Source organism: Artemia sp. Qi Xiang Cuo, chromosome 7, assembly GCF_049724085.1.
Source record: "Artemia sp. Qi Xiang Cuo chromosome 7, ASM4972408v1, whole genome shotgun sequence".
Classification (NCBI taxonomy): domain Eukaryota; kingdom Metazoa; phylum Arthropoda; class Branchiopoda; order Anostraca; family Artemiidae; genus Artemia; species Artemia sp. Qi Xiang Cuo.
This window is the reverse complement of record NC_142800.1, coordinates 81,494,564-81,510,104: the sequence shown is the minus strand read 5'-3', so window position 1 is coordinate 81,510,104 and position 15,541 is coordinate 81,494,564. Positions and strand designations below refer to the sequence as shown.

Below are 15,541 nucleotides of genomic sequence, written 5' to 3'. Positions count from 1 at the left end.
TCTTTACCGTATGCGGCGACGATGACTTTTTTGCAAATACAAAGAAAACTTTCTTGCACAGAAGGATCGATCTTTGACCTCTCTATCTCTTTCACAAGCAAAGCAATCTGTTCCTGCAGTCCCCATTTCTCGACAGCCTTAGCCACCACTCTGTTTCCTTTAGAGAACGTAAAACCAACTGTATCACGTCCCGAAAGCGTATGAAAAAGGCAGATTGATAAAACTAGATGGTTTGGCAAATTCCTGAAAAGTTGGTGTATAGGCACTGAATATTGACGGAATCGCACAAAAACTTTCCGCTTTTCACAATTTGAGGGATATCCAAGGATTAGCTCATAATGATAGAGCAAAAGGACAGCAATATCTGTGTCATTCGCATCAACATACACAATATCGATACCCCTCTTCAAACAGTCCAACGTGTGCAACATAACTCTAGTATCCGCCTCTTCATGGGTACAACTCAAACGCTGTTCTAAGTCTGTATCAATACTTCCACTTCTGATGAGAATCACTACTCTCTTCTGGTCTTGAAAGTCTCCAGAGAGGTGGACTGTTAAAACTGATTGAAGCACATGGACTAAGTTTTCATATTCGTGAAATAAAAGTTCAATTAGTTTTGCCTTTGCCTTAGAATTTTATAGTGTCGAGTTCCAACCATCTAGCTTTGAGTGTTTACCTAGAGATACTACAATTTATTATGGAGATCCTTGCTTCTCGTGGCAACCAGCACAGTCCTTCAAGCATATCATATTGCCTTATTTGTCACAATATCCAAATATTCCATCATATCTATCTGCAAAGACATGCAGTTCTTTAATGTCACAATTAAAAGAAACAAGAGCTGAAAATATTCGTTTTCCGTAGTTCTCAATGGCTTCCGACTCAGTTGATGGGTGGTTCCTTAGGCAGGCCTTCACGGATACCGTCCTTGACTGAGTCAACGCATTGCTAATCTTGACGTTAACGGGCCACTCATTCAAACTACTTTTTACTTTCAAATACTCCAGAAGAGCTGACTTGGTTCCTGACCGAAGTACAACCTTCCCAGAAATTGCACTTCTCTCAAATATAGAAGGTGCATATGAGAGAAGCTCATGAGAAAGCAAATTCCCCAGATGGTGAAGTCCTGTGTCGCCAGCAATGTCAACACTCAGCAATACCCTTTTGACAGCTTGAAGTTCAACATTGATGAGACTATTTACGGCACTCAGAGTCCGGATTTTCTTTTTCTGGTTCGCCTGCTCATTATTCATGACCATCACTTTGCTAAAAGCAGCTTTATCCCCATCAAAGTAGCGCTCAAGCGCTCTGCTTCCAATAGCTCGCACATCGAGAAGACTGTCAGCAATCTCACTATCGACTGTCTCAAGATTATGAATATTGAGCAAATCGTTATCACTGCATCGAAAAGGATTGAGCGTGGACTCCAGAACAGACTTCACTTTATCAACAGCTATTTGTTGCCGCAGGATGAAGGAAGGGTTGTCTTCGTGGTGAGCGGTGTCAAACTCACTTTGAGGTACAATATGTAGCATCTCACTGAATGTAGCTGAGACTGAGGCACAAAAAGGAAGAGTTAAAGTCCACTTCACAAGTGCTAACTCATTCATGGTAATCCCTGTCTCTCCACTCTCCGTTTTTCAATCCAAATTAATAGTGGCTTCTATCGCATGATCAGGGGATATGCAATTGAATTTGGCATTTCGCCTCTTCGCATTGAACAGTCCATTGCAGAATGCCTGATATTCCCCTGGGGGTAAGTTCTGCATCTCTGCCAGGTACTCAATCAAGCAAGGCCCGTATTTACAGTGACCACATGCAACTAAATAAGGAAGTATTTGGCCCACTTCTGCATGGTGGCCATCCCAGTCACCAGATCTTTCACTATGCAAAAACTGCCACAAAATTAGTATCATTTCTTTGTACTGTTTCCAAAACTTGTGGGTTTTTGAGCATGCACGGGAAATCTTAAACATTTCCGACCACGGGGATAATGTGGCAAGTTTTTCCTTAAGACACTGAAGGATATCATCAATGGGAGTATCCTCTCTTGAGATTTTCAAGTTCTGTAGTAAGTCCCCAATTTCTTCGAAAATAGTAATGCACGATAAGTCGTCGGATTCGGTGCAAAAATCTTCGAAAGCTTCCCAGTACAGAGGAATTGAAGTTATCAAGTATTTTGCAATAGGTTGCATCAAGACATGGCTAATTGTAGACAGAGAAAAGCCAAGACAGATAGTCCAAGTAATTGAGAGGCAAATGTTTAGATGTCACGGAGATCCAACGCCGGGACAGGCGCATTCGTGTTGGATAGATGCCTATGCTTGTCCGAGCTATAAATTGGGTCACTCCGCTTCTTCGTTAATAGTTCAAAGATGAAAAGGGTTAGAGAATTTCCAGATCACTCATTTTGTAGAAAAATAAATTTCCTACAGAATCCATTAACAAAAATGTACATTATGTAGGCAAATTTCCAAGATGGATCAAGATTATTCCAAAAACGCTATAAATTATGTTATCTTTTTCGTCGATTTTTAGGGATTAAAACGGAACGGCAAAAGATGAAACAATTTTGAAAAAAGAATATTGAGCATTATTCAATTTTCTTTGATTTGAGCTATAGCTAAGCAATTTTGGAGCGGTTTTGAATTTTTTATTCATTTTAAGGGAATTTTTGTCGATGGAGATCGATTTTTAGGGAATTTGAAGAAATGGGGATGTTACACCCACTTGTCGACTATATAACGTCGATTTTCGTATTCAGCATGGTGGATTACATCAGACTGCTTTGTCAAACCTTCTGCTGCTTGCTGATCACCCAAAACCTTAAATATCAACATTTTTCTCGTGTGGCTCCCTGACTATTTCATCTTCGAAGCACTGTGGTCGAAACACAATTAAACGCCATATCGCCATAATTAAACGCCTTGCTCTTGAGTAAGATCTCTTGAGACCCTCTGTTTGGAAGTAGAATTCTTGCTATTCCAGATTCCAGTGGCTGAAGGGAGGCTAGCCCAATCTTATGGGTTATTGGTGCTTGTTTTAAATTTTAACATTGTCTTTATTATAAAAGAAAAAATTGATGATTGGCAAACAAACTTTACGCATAATAACCTCGCATCAGGAAAAAAGTTTTTATGCTTGCCGGATTCATGGTGATTCATAATGTTCTAATGTGCTTTTTAATATAATAATTTTGCTTATGCAGATTAATTGTATTTAAATCTAGGCTACTAGACTAATTTAGATTTTTTTTTTATTATTATTTTTTTTTTTTTATAGAAAATCTGAGTGATATGAAAAAAAAATTTCGTGTGATTGTAGAATTCTTGCTATTCCAGATTCCAGTGGCTGAAGGGAGGCTATCCCAATCTTATGAGTTATTTGTGCTTGTTTTAAATTTTAACATTGTCTTTATTATAAAAGAAAAAAATAATTTATTGGCAAACAAACTTGACGCATAATAACCTCGTATCAGGAAAATAGATTTAATAGATTTTTCTAAAATAGATTTTTTTCTAAAATAGATAATAAAATAGATTTTTCTGCTTCTTTCAGTTGGTGGCACCGATTGGCGGTTAAGGGGTTCAGGGGGATCCATGCCATGCCCTAGATTTTCTACCTCCCTCCCTCCTGTATTTTGAAAAAAAATGCGTTTTTTGTTTTGTTTTTCTTTGAAAATGCCGTTTTGGCATTTTGATTAAAAATTGGAAAAAGTTGACTAATTTGCCTCCCTCCTAGATAATGAAAAATGCATCCTCCCTCCCCGTTAAATTTCCGAGGATTAACTTCAGGTTTTCCATTTCTCCTGTATACGACAAGTGATCGTCTTTATTAGGTGTTCATTTTTATGGAATTAATTTTCTTGGTACATGGTTTCATAACCTTTTTTCTTGAACTATTCTCACTGTAATGTTAAGCCCACCAGCCACTTCTCGGAATGACATTTTTAATTCCTTGCAGTAAATTAAAGAGAGCCAGCTGCGCTATACATAATTACCGTAACACACTTACCCCCACCCCCTCCACACACCGCAAGAATAAATACTAGATACCAATGCTAAAATACTAAATACTAAAATAGATTTTGAAAAATTGAAAAATGGCTTTTTCGGTATTTTCGTATAAAAAATTTAAATGCTACAAAATTGTCCCATAGATTTTTGGGGGAAAAAACATTTTTCCCCCCTCCCCCCTCCCTACATCTCAATCAATTATTGTCAGTGCAATGACCTCTGGTACTGTTTTGAGGTCAGTGGATTTTGAATAATGACTCCAGACAGTTATCGGGAAATAATTCTGAAGGGCCACATAGGGACGGGTCCAGTTTGTTAATGCAGCAAGAACCGGGTGAATTGTCTGAAAATTGTAGGAATTTGTGAGGGAAACTGTTAGTCGTTGGATTTTGAAGGGCCACGTTGAAAGTCCCTCTGTGCACGTACTGGGAGAGTTAAAACTAAGTTTTGTTATTACCAGATCAGTAGTACTCTGGAAGGTGGTTGATATGAACAAGTCTCATGGCGTTGAATTATAAATCATCGATGAACGAAATCGACCCAATAGTGGTTTTCCCAGAATGTAACCATTTAGGCCAGGAATATTTTCTTCATTGGTAAGCTATTACCTACTGTTGTTCGCTGAACCTTTACGCTCCAAGCAGTTTCCTTGATCTTAATGTTGTTCATAGTCATTTTGATTATCTCATTTAATATTCAAGGTCGGTAGGTCGTGTTCCTGGAATTTTTGTCCCTTGGAGTTTTTGTGAAATGTTCCCTGGACCCATTTCTTTAATCTCTTTCACTACCATTAGTATTGGAAAAAATATTTGACAACTTGATATAAAGCAGACTTTAAAGTAGCAGAGTAAGATTTATTAGATACCTGCACGTGTTAGATCGCTGGAGGGGGTCCCTGAGGTGGGTGCTAGATCTCCCCCTCCCCACATAAAAAAGGAATAAAAAGTTTGGTGGGATATATGAAAGCATGTATGTTTAAGCCTGAAATGTACTTCGTTAGTCACCAGATGTTCCCGTGGAAATTTCTGTTATGTCACTCAAAAGTTTAGATTAAAGCTTAGAAACTTATCAAAACATATTGTCCATCTGCCCGAAAATCTCAATATTGTGATTTTTTACTGATTGTTTCCTCGAATCATCTTATAATTAGTCTTTTTTTCAAACTTTCTCTAAGAAGATTTCATTGATATGAACGTTGAAATACATGAATTTATAATATATATGCTAACCCCAGAACCTCGCCAGAAAGTAAAATTTTATAATACTGTTTAGATTTTAATATGTTTGCTATGACAATCTTACAGGGAAAGGGAATCTCGTGGCTTCTGAAACATCGTTTTTCACAATTTTCTTAAATTAACAAATATATTTTGACAAAACCTTTTTTTAGCGTCTAGACCTGAGGGAAGCATAACACTTTGTTACTGAAGATTATGAATATGTTATTGGAAAAGGGGAAGTACCTAGCGATTTTAGGAAAACCTTAATTAAACCACTGTATAAGAAAGGTGATAAGAGTGAGTGTGGTAAGTATAGATGCATTAGTCTGGTTTCTGTAGATAGCAAATTACTTAGTAATATGATACTTTTTAGACTGAGAGATGCTTTAGACAAACTTATAAGAAAAGAACAGTGCGGTTTTAGAAAAGGTAGAGGATGTGTCGACCAAATTTTAACTCTTATGTTAATAATTGAGAAGTGCCTGATTTACCAAACATCTTTGGTCCTCAGTTTTATAGATTATGAACAAGCGTTCGATTCTGTTGATAGAAGAGCTTTAGTAAAGGTTTTATCCTTGCATGGTAATACCATACAAATACATTAAAGTGATCAGTGCTATGTACAAGGATAACACTGATGCGGTTAAGGTAGGAAATGAGGTTAGCAGCTGGTTTCGTATAAAATCAGTAGTTAAGCAGGGTTGTGTTCTATCCCCCATTATATGAATCATTTTGATGGACTTTGTCTTCAGGAGCACAGGAAAGGCAATGGGGGAACATGGAATCAAACGGGGAGGAAAAACTTTCCTGGACTTAGATTATGATGATGCCTTAAGCATCCTAGATGAAAGTGTGAGCAAAATGAATGAACTCTTAGAGGTTTTGGGGGTTCAGGGTGCTAGAATAGTTTTTAAAATTAATGTTAATTATACTAAGTTATTAAGGCTATGAACGAGTGAACATGAAAAGGTGACGTTGGGCAACGAAAAGATTGATCAAGTGGACAGCTTTACTTACCTTCGTAATATTATTAGTAAAGACGGTGGGAGCAGTGAAGATGTTAAAATTAGAATAGCCAAGGCCCAGGGTGTTTTTTCACAGTTAAAAAAAGTTTGGATGACTAAAAAGATAAGTCTTCAAACCAAGATTAGAATATTGGAAGCCACAGTGACTAAAATGGTCAAATATGGTCCTGAAGCATGGGCGCTCTGAAAAGCGGAGGAAGATTTGCTAGATGTTTTCCAGAGTAATTGTCTTCGGATTGTTCTGAGTACCCGGCTGACTGACCATATTTCAAACAGTAGGCCATACGAAAAGTGTGGTTCAACCCCGCTTTCTAGGGTTATAATGAATGAAAGGTTGAGAAGGCTATGACAGGTTCTTAGGACGAAGGATGACAGATTGTCGAAGATGGTCCTTTTCGGCCAGATGTCTAGGGCTAAACGGAAAGCAGGTTATCCGTGGTTGGAGTGGGAGGGTATCATAAAGAAAGACTTAAAGGAAATGAGAACTTCCTGAGAGTGTGTAAAGAGAGAGGCTTTGAATAGGTTGGGATGGAGGAGGATCATGCCTAGCTGTGTTGACCTCGAGTGGCGTGGTGCTCCTGTGTGTTGTTAGTAGTAGTAGTAGCAGTATTTTCAATCCCCTTGGAAAAACCCGTCTTAAGTCGAAGAAAAAACCATGCATAACTTGAAATAATTTTGCGATCATATTTTACCTCTGTAAGTCTAAGCGACCCGAAAAGTACCTCTTTAACTCGAAATTCAGTATATATGTCGTCATTTAACACTTTAGCTTCACAAGTCAAATTTTACCTCTGTATCTCCAAGTTTTTCCAACGGACCTCTGTTAGTCGAAACCCCGGTATGCAGGTTGCAAAATGTAAACTTTGATATGCGTTAATTTTGTTTAACATATTTTGTATCAGATTCGGTTAATGTTCAGTTGTCTATTTGTAAATATATTCTAAGACCACACTGGCTATACATGACAAGAGAACAGACATTTGAGTGTCTGTTCTCTTTTTATCGGGTAAACTCCGAAAGGTTATATTTTTTTTTTTTTTTTTTTTTTTTTTTTTTTTTTTTTTTTTTTTTTAGCACTGAGAACGACTTGGCGGAGGTCCTTGTCGAAATATTTGCTTGTTCTTCGTCTTCATGTTTTGCCACTGGCTGATAAAATCCTCGATTTCTCACCTTTGTTGATTTTATTTTTCATTTATTATTTCCTTTCCTCTCTTAGTTTCATATGTTGTCTATTTGCTAGCAAACTAAATTTATTATTGACATTTTAGAGTCAAGTCTTGACGTTTGGCGTTGCAGTGGCTGAAGGGGGTAAATTTAGCGATTTCTACCTCTGTAGCTCGAATTCTCAGTTGGCATACCTCTATAACTCGTTATCTTTATAAGTCGAATTTTATGAAGAATGACCTCTATAACTTGACTATACTATACTATACTATAAGTTGACTATAGTCTAACTATATGTAACTGGAAAAAAAAATCGTAGCCCCGTGAATTTTGAGTTAGCGAGAGTCGAGTGTATATGTTCCCTCTGAAACAAGCTATTTCACGACAAGCCTCCAGCCGGAAAACACAAGATACTTATACCATCAGATGCAGGAGTCTCAGATCTATTCAGACACCCAGCCAGATTTATCAACATTCTTCGGGACTTTAAATAGAGAAGGATCTAAACTTGCTTCAACAATGCGATAATTGTTCTTTTTTTTTCAAGGGTTTTCTGCCCAATTTTAACGAGTCTTTTAATCTACCAAACTCTGTACACAAAATTTCAAAAAATAAATTCGGTAGATGGATAGGACTGAATCTCAGCTACGAAATGATGGCAAAATTTTCGTATTTCTTTGGTGCATTAAAACCGTACGGAAGCAGAAGAATTACATACCAAAACTTGCAAAGGGAACCTGAATCTAACAAATATTAAAGAAAGTTAAGCGACTGCGATTGTTTGCCCTATGGCTTTCTTTTAAAGGAATTGTTTTGGCACCTCTTGGGAACACCCTTCTTTACTTGATTCACCCATACATATATGCTCCGTCATTGGAACAAATTATGTACATATAAAACGGTTCTAGGCGTTTACCACCCCCCTCGCAGAAACTACCCCTCCCCCTCCCTAGAAAATACTCCCTGTGGAAATTACCCCCGGAAAATACTCCCCGTGGAAATTACCCTCCCGTAAAATAGCCCCCCCTGGTAAATAGCCTCCCGGAAATTACCCTCCCCCCCCGTTGAAAATAAGGCGTTCCAAATTTGGGAATTTTATTTGAGTTTTATTTTTTTTTAATTTCTGTAGGGGGAAGGAATTTTGGTCAAGGCCGTATCCAGGGGGGTTTACCCGTTTTGAACCCCCCCTCCCCGAAATTTTTGACCGAGTCGAAAATTAGTCGAAAAAACGGTTCTGATCAGCTTACACAGGATGTTAGACAAAGTCCACGGGAAAAAATCGGGTAACCCTCCCCCCCCCCCCCGAACAAAAATCCTGGATCCCCTCTTGATTTTGGTACTTGTGTATTATGCGCCACTCACTCAAGTTTACGCTGTGTAAAACTCGAGAACTAACCGGTTTCTTCGTGTTTTTTTTTTTTTTTTTTTTTTTTTTTTTTTTTTTTTTTTTTTTCAGCTTAGCGCAAGACAAAGACAATGGACAGAATATGTGGGAAATGTATAATTTTGGCTATATATTTGCACCTAAGGAGGGGGGGGTAAATTATTTGGACAGTTTGAAGTCAGATTCTTACAGAAGAATAGCGAGGTATCTGGAAATTTTGTTAACTAGAAAAAAAAATCCTAGTATAAAGTAAATGTACTGTTTCTTTAAGTGTTTTTTCCAAGTGTTAAATGTTTTTTTTTTTTTTTCAACGACTGTTTTTCCAAGCATTAAGTAATATTATTAGGTTAATGTAGTGTTTCACTTAAGTGTTTTATAATGATCGTTGATCAAAGTTTATGTTATTTTACTGTGTTCATGGACGTATATTTGGCTTTCAAATACACTTATCTATCTATCTATCTAATATGCAGAATAATTGTACCAAACACATTTTGCATGCAGATCCGCCCTAATGTGCAAATCTATAGCCCAAATTTATTTCTAAAGTAACGAAGAAACTAACGAAAACCGGTGTGTTCATGAGTTTTACACAGCGTAAACTTGAGTGAGTGGCACATAATACACAAGTACCAAAATTCCTTCCCCCTATGGAAATTAAAAAAATAAACTCAAATAAAATTCTCAAATTTGGAAAACCTTATTTTCCTCGTGGGGGGGGGTATTTTCCGGGGGGTGAATGCCGGCCACCATATAACACATTTGGTACCGAATGCGTTTTGATGTTGGGTTCAGGGGCGGATCCAGGGGAAACTTTAGGGGCATGCCCCCTCCCTAGAAGGTCAAAAGTTACACTAATTACAGGGTTGGCGGGGTGGAAAATACGGCTAGAAGAGCCAAATTTAATAAATCTGTATCTGCTCCTGTTGTTGTTGCTTGGATTGCCAAGCAAAGCATATTCTTGCTTTTAGAAAGCGAATTTGTGTTCAGAAGTTTTTTGAGGAGAAAGCAATACTGAAGATTTTGTTCTGTGATTTTAATAAAATATTTTACATGCATATTTTATTTGTAGGCTTTACATGCCCAAGACTCTTGATGGAAGGTAATCGCTCTCGAACTGTTCTTAGTGGTATGGGAAAACTGCTAATAGTTCTGATTCTGATGGCGTTAGTTCACGAAAATGCAGAAGGGGTAAATTTTTTGTAAATCTAGAGAAGGGGGGGGTGATTTTGTGGTTTTTCAGTTTAGTCAATGAATGCATAAAAAGATCGTTTTTGATGAAAGTGCTTAAAAAGTTGTTTTCAAAATCAAGAGGGATATAGGGGGGTAAATGTCCCTCTCTTCCCCCATCCGCGAATTTAAGGCCATGTTTGACTGTGATGTGTTGGCATTGACGTGTAATGGGTCGATCGAATGTATGAACCCAGCAGTGAAACAGTGATCTTTCTAAAATATGTGTATCACTTAATCTTTCACTACTAGTGGGAAACGGTGAAGATTTTTTCATTTTGTCCTATTCCTTATAGTTTTGGAGATTTTTAAATGTATTTTGGCGAATTCCCACTTTTCACCCCGATCATTGTAAATTTATTTTTGCTGTAGCTATTTTTCAAACCCTATTTCTCCCTGTCCAATAACTTGCAAAAAATCAAGCACTCCATATTTATGTTGTTGGAAAGTCCTTTTTGAGAGGTTTCTTCTTCGAAGGGATCAGCTTGTTTTTCTGTGTTTTTTTTTTCGTTTTCTTTGATTAGTGGATTTCCTCCAAAACTACGAGAACTAGGAGATCTTTGAGGGCTTCATTTGAAATTCTCGTTTCAAGGACGGAACTCTATGGAAGCTTTCTAGAAATGACAGACTAGGATTAACTCTGTTCTATGTCTTCTGTGCTGAAATGTAGAAAAAGATGAACCTTTAAAGAAAGACTAAAAGTGTTGTATATGCATAATGTTTAAATTTACATATAAAACAATTTCAACATGACATTTAAACGGTAGAAAGTGCAGGCTTGTAAGGTTTCTTGTTCACGGCCTCTTTTTTGCTCTTTGCTTACAGGATTAAATGTTGGCATACTTTTGGCACGTACACGGCGTTTTGTCAGGTTGAAAATCGGTGCCATTATCTAGCGTCTGTCATATGGAGGTTGTTAATAACTTCCATCTTTACGGTGACCAAACTGACGTTTCCTAGAAAGTGGTGCAACCGTATGTAATCATAGCCATTTAGTACTCACTCAAGCACTGTATCCTACACTGCTGGAAAATGGACGAATTTGATAGGGCATTATTTGTTTATTTGGATGGTGAGATCCTGGAAAGACGAAAAATATCGTATGGGGGAGAGTGTGATTTTTAAAAACCGTGATACTGAGCCTGAATGTCAAATTATAGTGTGTTGTCATTTGCAGCATTATGACGAAAAATGTAGGCAATCCTTTCGTTTAGAACCAGTATGATTTTATTGTATGTTTTAATCATGTAAGAGATTGATCAGTGCCTGACGCGAAAAACTTCCCACAATTGTTTATCACCCATATGACGGCTGTCATGCAACTGAAGGCCCCCCTATTAGATGTTTTGTAACTGTCGACATCCCCTAGAAAACTTACTGCGATGGTTTATAAAAGCTACGCTTTGGCGACGTGTCTGAACGCTACATTACCGCTGTTAGATAACGGCACCGCTTCTATAGGAAATCATAGCCTAAGCAATGTAAAACCATTGCCCTGTAAAATGTAGATTTTTTTGACAGGTAAATTATATGAAATTCATGTTAATATGACACAAAAATCGCACTGATTTTTTGATTTTGGAGAGTCTGGGGGCTTCACTTATCTTCAATCGGCTTTATGATATTAAAAAATACAAAACCAGAATCAAAATAATTAAATTGGGCTAATTAACGAAAACTTTGGAACTTTCCTGGGCTTGAATAAGGGTTAAAGTGCAAATACGATGCTATGGGATACAGCAGCTGAAGTATAAGAAGTTTTAAGAAAGGTTTTAGAAGAGTTAGATATATTTGAGATATTGCTGCAATGTCCAAAAAATACTTCCCATCTCTTGTGTGTCGACGGGTCGACACACTTTTGTAGTGGCTTTTTAACATCTGAGAGTGGGTAGATGGATAAGGAGCGTCCTTGAAGATACCCGTTTAAACGTTTTTGCTGCTCTCATGGTCCCATGATCGTATTTATTGAGGAGTTTTCATTTTTAGGAATGATTTGGGGAATCGCCACCAGGGTTTGTCGTAAAATAGTTGTTGAACCTCGAGTGAAAGTGACGCATTGCCAAGATGTCATTTTCTGTGTGCAGAAATGAGTCATCACGTCCAGACGAAAAAACAAACTTTACTGTCTGCCCCTCAACTATAAATTCATAGTGGACCACTCCATTGGTTAAAAGAAAATGATTAGCACGGCTTGTGCTCGAATTTGCTCATTTGAACCGTTTCTGGACGAGGATATGGTCCACTGCATTATTTTGGAGTTTCCTGGTTTAAGTCTCACCTCTTAAAAATTCTCACGAATATTTAAACACAGTTCTTTGGTGCCACCAAGTTTTCAGTGATAATATCATGGATCTTCCTTTCACGAGTAGCAGCTGATAAGATGGCATGCGTATACTCGACCAAAGGTGTGAAGTCAGCAGGTCTTTGAGGTTGATGACTATCCAGCATTGGGCTGCTTGTGACGTGGTTTTCATACCTGAACTCATGAAGAATCATGTCCAGTGTTTCCGTGCCCAATCTCTTCATTCTAGTTCAAAAATGGCTTACCGGTGTTCCATGTGTTCGCTCCATTTTTTCTTGCACCGAATCATTCAGCCAGTGTCCATAGGCGCAATCTAGCCTTAACGAATACTCAAAAAACAGACAACTGGTGTTTTGTTCCTCTTGAAGCTTACATCACCTTCTCACCGATCATGACGATGCGAGTGCATTCCAAAGTAAACTCCTATGAGGGGAAAAAAATATCCACGTTACTTTTTTATGTAAACCGTGTACATCATGCTTCATAAGTCTTTTCTATCTTAAGATGCCGTTGTTGCCAAACATGATTAATTTCCAAGAAATCTGAGTCAAAGCTTGATTAATGCTATCCCGTTTGAAAGAAGTCTTTCAGGCTAGTTTTTTTTAAGTACTTTGAAAGTGGCTGTGGCATTTATGCGAAAAAAACTGAAAACTTTTATCATAAGATCTATAAAAGTATTCTATGTCCATAAGTCTGGTCCATTGAAAAAAAGTGGTAAGAAAGCAAACTTAGCTTTTAGGAAGTCAGTTTTGATGCTTGATTTATGCTGTCTCTCCATAAAATACACAGTTTCTCGGATTTCAGAGAGATAAGCTATTAAAAATAAAACGTTTTCATTTGTGTATTCTAGGGCGTAGCTATTCTATTTCAAATAGTTGCGACTAATTTCTATTGGTCTTCCAATTAAACAAAATATCCTTATAGCATTGGAAAAATATATATTTTGGTCATTAGTTTTGGAAGGGGGGGATCTGGACCCCTGCAATTCTCCCTTTGGCAGTGCCACCGTTTACGGATTTAAAATTTGAGACCCAAGGAAATTTGCCTTTTTGCTTTTACTTACTTTTTTTCCCTAAAATGTATTGTCGGAAAATGTTTTCCAAATGCAATATTGCTCTTCTGCAAAATTAGAATACTATGAACTTTTTTTATTTAAAATTTGAAGAAATATTTTCTTTTTCTTAGAGCTGAACGTTACTCTATAGCTTTACCATTCTATCTTATTGCTCTAATTTTGATGTTTTTTCTTATGTTCACTCTGTAAAAGAAATTATCTGGTCATCTCTAAAAAACAACAACAAAGGAGTGACTATGAAACAGGGCTATAAGTGGGGAACAGCGCTTTTGTTTTAAATTTATGGGACAAGTGCTTCGAGCTTTGCTTTGATAAACAAAGTAACTGTGCTTAAATTTATTGAGTTTATTCTTTCTTACAATAACGAAAACCATTTTTGACCTTTTTTTGTTTGCTGTATTTTCGGTCTTCTATACAAAACAGACGCTATCTTTGTGTTTGTCTAAATTAATGAAGTATTCTGGTAAAACGAAGAATTTTATGTCAAATTTAGGTCTTTTTTCTTTTTTTTTTCTCGTATATTTTAATACGGTAAATGGGACTAAGCGTAGAACTTGAATATAAATAATAATAAGTATGAAAAATATGATATTCTAAATAATTGTTCAGAAGAAGTCTTTACGAGAAGAGGAAGAATTACGTTTATTTGGCAATGGGATTCTTTTCAAGTTTTTAAGTCATATGATCTTCCACTTTTGCATATTTTAATTGGTATATCTGTAACGATCATGGACTAGAAATGTAAATAATCTATTAGCAATCCAAAATGATGTCATGGGAACTAACTACTAACAAAAATCCTTCTCTAAAAGAGGACGAAATTGTATATTTTCGTAAGGTGGTATACAAATCATCTTCTAGGTACATTTTGGTCAAAGAAAACCTCATATTTGGTAAACGCAAATAACCAATGAAAATATTACTCTTAGAAGCGTTTGTTTTGAACGCATTGCTATGTTTTTTTCGCTACAGTTGAGTACAAAGGAGACTTTCTAAGTGCCACATTAATTGCCATTTTTTAAGTATGGCCAGAAATCATTTTGCTATTAGTCATCGAACATTTGATTAAATCTGCTCTCCCGTGGAGGTTTTCCACCTTAGAGAAATCTGAGAGTCTGAGAATGGGCCTGTCACTTTTTAGCATTTTCAGACTTAATTTTTTCTGCTCGTTTTGGGAGCGTTTACTCGCACTTTTTTTTTATGAGACACATGCTTCAAGGCAAAAAAAAGGTTACCAATTTTATAAAATTCTGAGTTTTCTCTTTTTTGTAACAACAATACTTTGTTTAAATCTAAGTTCCAAAAATATATCAAAAATTGTCTTTTTCTCCAATAAAACTACTGCAATTTATAAGTTGTCTTCAATGTTAAAGTATGCTACGATAATAAAGAAGGGACTCGTCAATGTCTCCCTTGTTATTATTCTTTTTTATCATTCTACTTTTGGATGTTTTTACTCCAGTAGCCATGACAAAGCGTGTCATAGATACGTAAATAATTAATATATAATACAAAAAGATGGCGTTCGAACTCAATAGAAAGCAAAATGTCATTGTAGAAGAAAAAGAGACGTCTGTTTTTCCTGTGAAATCTAATAAGCTTAATCTTCTAAGCGATGTTTTGTCAAATTTTCTTTTTACCCTAAAAATGAACATACAAAATTTTGAAAAGCGATATTGTTCCAAATTTATAAAAATACGCTCCAAAGCTTAAATTTTTAGAACGAAGTCCTCGTTTTTTCAAAAGAAATTTAAGGTTGAGAAATTGACACTAAAATAAGGTCGTTGGAAGTTTCAGCATACACGAGAAGCAAGATAACTTTTTTTTTCACCCCCTCTTGGGCAGTTTGTTGAATTCATTGTTTTTTTGTTCTCGTAACGTAGATTTTCTATCGTTTTTTTTAAGTAGCATGTCGCAAAAAAATCCATTGTCCATAATCTTAGTTTGATTATAACTATAAAATAAGTTTGATTTAAAAAAATAATCGGCTCAAGATGATTAAGCTGTGTGATTATTTGAACGTTTTGATTTAGAAATGAAAATGAATCAGAATTGACCCATCACTCTTAGTTCTCTTGCAATAAGCTTTTAATTTCGATATAAAAATACTTATGAAATAAGG

At 36.6% G+C, this 15,541-nt stretch overlaps 1 protein-coding gene across 1 annotated transcript in view; it reads left to right on the top strand.

The window, feature by feature from the left end:
- The window catches only part of Bruce (BIR repeat containing ubiquitin-conjugating enzyme), a 406,259-nt gene that overhangs the window by 351,609 nt on the left and 39,109 nt on the right, over positions 1 to 15,541 (top strand). The gene's annotated exons all lie outside the window — the stretch shown is intronic.